Consider the following 8,525-nt stretch of genomic DNA (forward strand, 5'->3'; position numbering starts at 1 on the left):
TATATATACATTTTATATATATATACTTTTGCAGAATATATATATAATATACATATATAAAAAATCAGCACACTTCAATCCAAAAGGGGTTACAGCAACGAGCTTAACTCTCTGTATACTTTTTTCTTTAACAGGATACTTTAGTATAACTTCTGTTAACTCAGTAGTACAAGCTATCTCTGTTCTACATTTTTATAGCTACAAGAGTGAAATATAACCTACAACATTTACATTTCACATATCTTGGTATACAAACAGTACTTATTGAATTTGAGCCAAGGACCAAAAGACTCTTTAAAAATTATTTCACCATCTGATAGAGCTTCCTGTAATTTACACTCAGTTTATTCTGCAATCTTCTAAATCATTTACTTAATCTCATAGTTTGAGTTTAAATCCATTCAGACTGGAAATCCTGGAGAAACAGGTTACTGCAAACTCTTATGTATACTCTATATATACAAGTTAAGTAACACAGCGTAATAAGACTTAGCTATTTATCCTAAAACTGATATACACATATTTCACTACGCTAGACAAGTCTTAGGATTTTTATTTTATTTCTTTAAATAAAGCACAAATTTAGAAGTAGCTGGTAAAACTTACAATAAGATGGTTTAAAATGACAAATGGTTAGGGTGAGATTTCTTTCTGCTGGTGCCAAAACATTTTCTTGTGAGTTTTGTACTATGCTGTGTTGTTTAACTGTATGTGTCTAATGTTACATGCAGAAAGCTCTTTCCACAAGAATTGACATCAAACTGTACTTAGGTCAACTTTACATTATAAAATTTGTCAAACTTAAGGACGAATGTGAAAATATTAACAGGTGAAAGATCAGGCTTTCAACTCTATCATGAGGATCATGCGGAATTCATATGCAGATAGTTTGAGCAGATTGACAATGGCATTGTGCGGACTTATGGCATAGAATTGAGGTCAAGAATGTTACTTAGTTTGCAGTAACCACCTCCTTCAATTCTCTTCCACCAACAGATCGACTTTTGCATCATAGTTATTCCATTGGAAGGCCGTCAGCATTGCAAAATGCCTCCTTCTGGGAGATTTTAGTACTTTTGTAAATGATTTACCAAAGATAATCAAAAACCATCAATAGCCATAGAAACGTTAGTCAGTCGAGGAAAAAATGGGGATCGAGAAACATCTCCTTTTCTTCCTTTAGTAATAGTAAATTAATTACTAGTAATTAATTCAATGAATTACTAGTAATAGTAAATTCATTACTATTTGATTGGAAAGCTACTATTTTGTCCGAGTAAAATACAGACTCTAATGCTGCATCAGCTACATGGATACATTTTTTTAAAAACAGACATTTGGGAGGGGAACACGTACAGTAAAATGTTAATGAAAAGAATGGTCTCACTTTTTGTTTTTCCCCAGAAAATATATCCTTAACAGAATTCTCTTCAGCAAAGTACCATTAAGGAGAAGTCACCGTGGTTGAAGGTCTGCCTTTATGAGAAGGTTCTTGGGAGAAGGTAGGTGGAAAAAGGAAAGGGCTAGACAAGTGCTAGGTCTTGCCAACACGTTTTTTTCTATCAATAACGTTGCTCTGGTGCTAAGTCCACCTTCAGGAGCTATGAAATGCTCCAGCTTCCTCCTCTGCTGTGGTTAGATTTTTGGTTTGGGTTGGTTTGGGGGGTGTTTTGTTTTTAACAGGGATGGCAATGCAGAGATGCCGGTGACTACTGAATTAGGATTTTAATTGACTAGGATGGTTACTGGTTAAACTTCAGTTCCTCAAAACAGTGGAATAGTTGACTAAAGTATGGCCAATGCCTTCCTTTTCACAAAAACAGAAGCTATGAAGTCTTCCCAGAACATGCTTTAGTTTTGCAATACTAACCTTACTGGAATGTTGTACACTGAGGTGTTGGGGTTTTTTTAACAACTGGAAAGATTAAGAGACCTCAGCTTCAAAATTGGCCAAAAAATGCAGAAGTAGTGTTTTAATCACATCATCTGCCCCATTAAAATACTGAAATAAAAGGCTAACAAAGGAAGCACTTTTCAGAAAACACTTTCTTGATATACATCCAGCACAATGCCATTACAGAGCTTCAGAGAAGCCCTTTTGGTTTCAATGTTGGAAAACAAAAAGGTTTTGCTTTTTTCCTTCAGTCCTTGGGGATCACTTTCCATTTACATATATATATCATATATATATACATGTATATACGTATATGATACATATATATAAACACCCATATATAGCAAGGTTCCTGTTTGTGTATGTTGCAATATTGTAGTATCAAGGAGAATCCAGATAGCAACACTGTTTAACGTGAGGTTTGAGGTAATTGGTTCTTGAAATACCTGGATCACAGACTGCATCCAGAAATAACAGCTGGGCAATGAAAAGTGGTTTTTTTAGACAGGAAAAAAAAAAAAAACCAAAACAGTAAAAGGGAAAAAAAAAAGCTTACAGCAGTTGCTTTTACATGAAAAAATAAAGGCACAACAGAATAGCATTACATTTCAGAACAGCTGGATGGATAGAACACAAGTATGATCTCTTTCTGCGGAAGTGTCCTGACAAAAAGGATTACTGCTTACTTGATAGGTTACTACTTCAGTCAGGGAACTGAGCTTCACCCTAAAACTAGAGTTTTAAAAAAGAAGTCCCATGTACATAAGGGACCAGGTGCATTTAGAAAGTGCCCCGAGAAGGAACACGCACACACTCGTGGTCCCACGGCATTGGATGTCAAATCTCTCCCTGACTTTCACAGGGACAGGGCTTCACCAAGAACACAGAAGTAGGATTCAGCAACTGCAGGAGCCTGCTCAGAGTCGTTTCAGCGCTAATTTCAAAAGGCGCACTGTCAAACCAGTTTCAAGGTAGCACCATGTATTGTTTGCTTTAAAGCTTTTTTCCTTAACTCTTGCCCCACTGACACCATGCTGTCAAGGTTAAGGGAACCAAAAAGACCGGAGTGAGTTTTCGGTCTAATGGGAAAAGTTAGCTTAAGTGAAAAGAATACATTTCCATTTTTTTTCTTTTATACTTTTAGAATAGCATGGATTGGTTACCCAAATTTGGAATGTTCTTTTTCTAAGCGGGGCTTTGGACATGACAGCGCTCCTTTTCTTTAGTGCCTCCGACCCAGGATGTAAAATCCGACATTGGGAACACAAAGCACGTATCTGCATGTTCTGCTGAAGCCCGATTAGTTGAGCCACTTCAGAGAGAAGGAACTTCTAGGAATTGGTTTTATCAGGACTTTACTGGCAACAGCTCCTTACAGATCATATTGTCAATGCAGCAGACACAGCTGCTATAAAGGGATACGGCAGCAAGCGAGATCAGCCCGGCTATTTAGTCTCAAGTAAATTCTTAACACCCTGACTTCACAACTCACTGCAGCATCGCGGCATATGCCAAAAGACACGCTGCTCACACATGGGTACTCGCATGAATACGCGAAAAAACTCTCCCTGGTTAAACTGAAGATGGTCACAGAAAAGCAATAAGCATCTTTAGCAGAAGGGATGTGACATGCAAGGTAACCTAAACACATACTCAGTGCCGTCCTCAAAGCATGTCCAAGTACATCCAAACTTTCTCCTCAGACTGGTTCCAGGCTAAACTTGTCCTATTCTCTAGACTTTGATGTAGTGCACACTTAATTTAAACATTATATATATATATTTATTTATTTGCTGTGCGTACACAGACCTTTCTCCCTTTTCCCTGCAGAAACATATTAGACATTACAAAAATAATTTGTGGTATAAAAGAATTCTCACACAATGTAAAATTTTTGTTTGTATATGTAACTAAAATATATATATATTTTTCCAAAAGTAAAAAAGTCAAAATGTCCTTATTTTCCTCTATTATATAGTCTATTTTATTTACAATGTTACCAAACAATATTCGGTATGTAAAAGTGATAATAGTTTGCGGGACGCTTCCTGCTTAGCAACTTCTCAAGCCGAGTGTGATTCGAAGAGGACTGCAACAACAGCACTGTCGCAACATTATCAACCAGCACCTTCCTCTGCAACACGAGTTTCTTCCATACTAAGTGAAAACAGACCCTTCCCCTGCAAAACCGGGCAGGTTCTGACAGCCTGCCTTGAAAGAAGCACAACAGGAATAAAACCTGTGTTCTCTGGTTTCTGTGCTGGGATACCAAGGGGGATCGGGATTCCTAATGGCAAGGCCTGACCCAGCCAACCTGGCAATACCCCCCAGCAACATCGCACTGAGCGGCCCCTGAGGCTTCTGCTGCTTCTACTGAAACCAACAGCTTCCAAGTGGAAACCAGCAGTGAGATAGGAGAGCCAAGGAAAACGCAGTGGAGTTACCAGGGGGCACTCACAGACCTTCTCTTTGAAATAAACATACACAAAGATCTCGGCATTTCCATAGGTGTAACTTCATCTAGCATAGTATATGCTGTAAGAGAATTTCAGCTGGAGAACGAGGCGGAATAAAATGTGCTTTCCTTCTGTCGTTAAATAGAGAAAATTTGATGATCAGGACTAGCTAAAATCCTTAATCATAATAGAGAAGCCTGGTGCTACGTAACTGATGGTTAGAGACTGGTTTATAGCCATTTCTTATAACATGCGCCTATATTTCAAGATGAGTCACATACAACTTCCAGCCTTGCGGTACAAATGCAATTTCATTAGCAAGTCACAGTACTATGGCCTCAAAAAAAAAGCAATTTTAGTTCCCGTAGTATTTCCAGTTGCAAAATATAAACTCAAACTTCCTCCACCTAGGAAACCAGGCCAGCCAGTCCAGTAAATTCATAAAGGGAGTTACACCAGATTGATGCGGAATCCTGGCTCCTAAAGTCAAGGAGAATTTTTACCCAGGATATTCAAGATTAACAATTACCTAAGAACTGCCATACGAGAGAGGAAGGTCAACAACAAAATTCTGCAGCAAGGTTTTTGAAGAGTGACCTCCTCGGAGTCTGAATGGGAAGTGGAATTTAGTGCTTGGGAAGTAGCAGAAGAGGCGTCGAACCCATCACATTCAAGGGAGTGTTGAGAAGAAAAGAGCCGCGATTGCTTATCACAGCTACACCTATGGACGTGCCCCATCGCTGACTTGGAAAAAGCCCCTGCAGTACCAAGCAGAACCAAAATCATGTTGTCAATGAGAGTTCAAACACTAGATTAGCGGTGAGGAAACTACCTGCCTGACAGCTCAAGTGCCGAACGACCAATAAGTTAATCAGAGCTTGCCTTCATTAATAAAATAAATAAATACCAGTTTACAAGAACAGCTTTAGCCAAACTGGTACAAATTTGTGAATATGCAAAAGTTCAAGATTTCCTTCTCTGCTGCGATAGCAAGACACACGTACCTACATACATTTACAATTTGTAACTGAGCGCACATGCAATTTGAAAATTCTTTGTAAAATCAGTTTCTGAATCCTGTTGACAAGATGATCTATAAGGAACCATTACACCAGGGAAGATGCAATACTTTACAATCAGCATTTGGTCAACGTTTGTATGGCCGCGCAGTTCCCCGCAGTGAGATAAGCTACACGTGAGAATTTTTGTTTACGCTTTCTCAAAAGAGAAGATTTAAGAGACTGTCTAATAGGCTATTAAAATCATATGGCACTTTCAATAAATACTTTAAAGCTTTTTAAAGAAATCAGGATAAAAAAGCAACTGCTGTAATAAGCCTGTTTTAGCCATAATACATAATGCTGAAGGAAAAAATCCAGAACAGCAGACGGATATTAACAGTTAAAAGACAGTACAGCTTTTTTCTTTCTGCAGCAATCCGAACTGGCTCCCATTCCCGGGGAAATGGGGGCGAGCCCACCTGGAAACAAGTATTCACTCAATCTGAACTGCTCTACGCTCCACCCCAACCCTTACATCACTTCACTTCTAAAACATACGTCACATTTTTATATAAATCTCAGTGCAGAAATGTATTTAAACATGAAAACAATACTGATCCTGCAAACCTTTACGACTATGCTTAACATTAAGTGGGCGCCTAACGTCGTGACACCAGAAGAGCTACCCACACGCTTAATGCTAAGCACAGGCAGGTTGCAGCATCAGGCCCAAAGATGTCAACCACCAGGGGGGACATCGGCTGGGTCAAAATGGTATCGTTCTGCCCGGTTTTGTCAAGGTGTTCTCAACAGAAGCACATTAAGAAACAGAAACTTCCAAACCTACACAGGGAAATACAGTTACATGTGTGTACATACTAATATGCAATATACATTCAGTAACTTGAAAGAATAGGTTAAGACTTTATTCAGATAGACAAATTAAGGCAATTATCTTAATGTCTCTTCAAGATAAAGGACCGTGTCCTCATTTGTGACCTCTAGGTTTTAAAGCTATATTTTTCAAGAAATATATTTCAATTTTCTTTCTGTTTCCTCCAATTAGCGATTTTGCCTGCTTAATAGATTATATCTGTGCAAGGGCGCACGCTGACAATTTGGCAGTGGCAAGAAGTCCAATTCGATGATATAATACAGACTTTTTACATTTTCCTTACAGGGTGATTAGTTCAGGACTGCATTTTGGCTTAACACAAAGAAAAATTTCGAAGTTCTGGCCCTCCAATGGATATAACTTTGTCAGTCTAGCAAGACACAGAATTCATGTTCTATTCAAAGTCAAAAAAATAAAAATAATAATTAAAAAAAAAGAAAAAAGAAAAAAAAAGATGTACTGTCCTTTCACTAAAACAGACCGAAAAGATAACACAGAATGGAAACAGCCTTCACAAATAAGAGTGAATAATGCCCAGGTACCTTATATAGGCAGTTATTCTACAACTGTATACAGTTATTTACAATGGTGCTTTATAAAACAAACAAAAAAAATGGTAGCACTTCCTAAAAGATTTTGGAACTTTTTTTCTTTTTTTTCTTTTTTTAAAACTCCCTTGTCATAAAAGCCAACTTACATTAAAATATACTTACTACAAGACAACACAACTAACAAAATATATAATAAAACTCATACAAGTAGAAAATTCTGAGGTATTTCTGGTTTGAGGTGGTCTGTGGTCATGAAGTTTTTAATTTTTATTTTTTTTTTCAGTTTAAGCCTCGGAAGCCACGTAACGTGTGTGTGTGTGTGTGTTTTGTGGTTTGATTTTTTTTTTTTTAGTTTTTTTTTTTAACATTGCATGTTTTGCAAATTAAAAAAATATTTCACTGTTGAATCAGCAGCATTAGGAACATTCACTGACTAGAGCGAGTTTATGGCATAATAAGAGTAACGGTATTTTCGAATATGCACCACTTTAAGACAAAAGAGTTTCGTTACAGAGTAAGGAGAAAGCAGCGTCAAAGAAACCAGTCGGAGGGATGCTGCGATAATCGCTGCTGCTGCTCAGCCGCCTCTGCGTTCTGCAACGGGGCAGTTCACAGGCATCTGGGATGCTACTGGAGCCATCGGCCACCAGTTCAGGTATTTCCACCCCCCTGCCCCAACCCCAAATTAGTAAGGAAAAAAAAAAAAAATTATAAAGCCAGTTTTCACACTTTTCCTCTTTCCACCATCTGCACCGGTACCTTGGGCTGACAGATAATCAACCCTAAGGCCAAATTTCCTGAACTGACTCACACTTCAAGCGAGATGCAAAAATTTTCCCATCTTCCAGTATTTTACCAAAGTGCTTCAAGAACACGCTTTCCCACCTCTTCCAATTTCATTGCTTAAAAGCTTCATTCCTGTTACTCTCTGGAGTTGAAAAATAAAAGGAATTCAAGTTCTGCTTTGTTCTTCTACCCCCCAAGCCCGAGATACTGGAGGAAAAAGAACTAGCGCCTTGCTTCCAACCGCTGGCTCTTTAACTCAGCTTTCTCCATACGCTGCAGCTGTTAATACTCTGCCCAGAAATGTCCTTCCCCTCCTCTAATGGTTACCTGAGAAGTAGCTCCATAGCAAATGATGTTTCCCCAAATGCTGCCAAGTCCAACGTCACTCTCCCCACCCCTATTCTACGCTCCCCCCTTCGATTCTACCATCAAGAATTAACATTCTCCGCCCAGTTACTTTTTTTTTTCCATGTTACAATGACACCCGTTAGATCCGTAAAAGACACATCTGCTGTTTTTTTTTGAAGCTCACTTCCAAAAAAAAAAAAAAAGAAACGAAACGAAACTGAACCCAAAACCAAAACAAAATGGGGAAAAAATCCGTTTTGAGGAAGGTGTATTCTTTATATAACAGTCTTAAGTTTCCTCCACAGTTTGCAGCATAGCGTTTTCTAAGATGGTAGGTGGTTTTCCTTTATGTCACAGATGCTCCGCCCAGAAGACAGACCGATAAAGAGAAACCCAGAAAACTGAATAAACCAAAAACAACTGAAGTGAGTTTGTTGAGGTTCTGAGGTACCTGCACCTTTTCTGCATTCATTAGTCGGCACCTGAATGCTTGCTGAAATGTCCATTTTTTTAATACAGTAGAGCAATGTGCTGGTAAAATTGATCCAATCCAAAAAAATAATAATAATAATAATAACAATAATAATAAAAAGT

The sequence above is a fragment of the Larus michahellis genome, chromosome 2 (genome assembly GCF_964199755.1).
Source record: "Larus michahellis chromosome 2, bLarMic1.1, whole genome shotgun sequence".
In the NCBI taxonomy this organism is placed as follows: Eukaryota; Metazoa; Chordata; class Aves; order Charadriiformes; family Laridae; genus Larus; species Larus michahellis.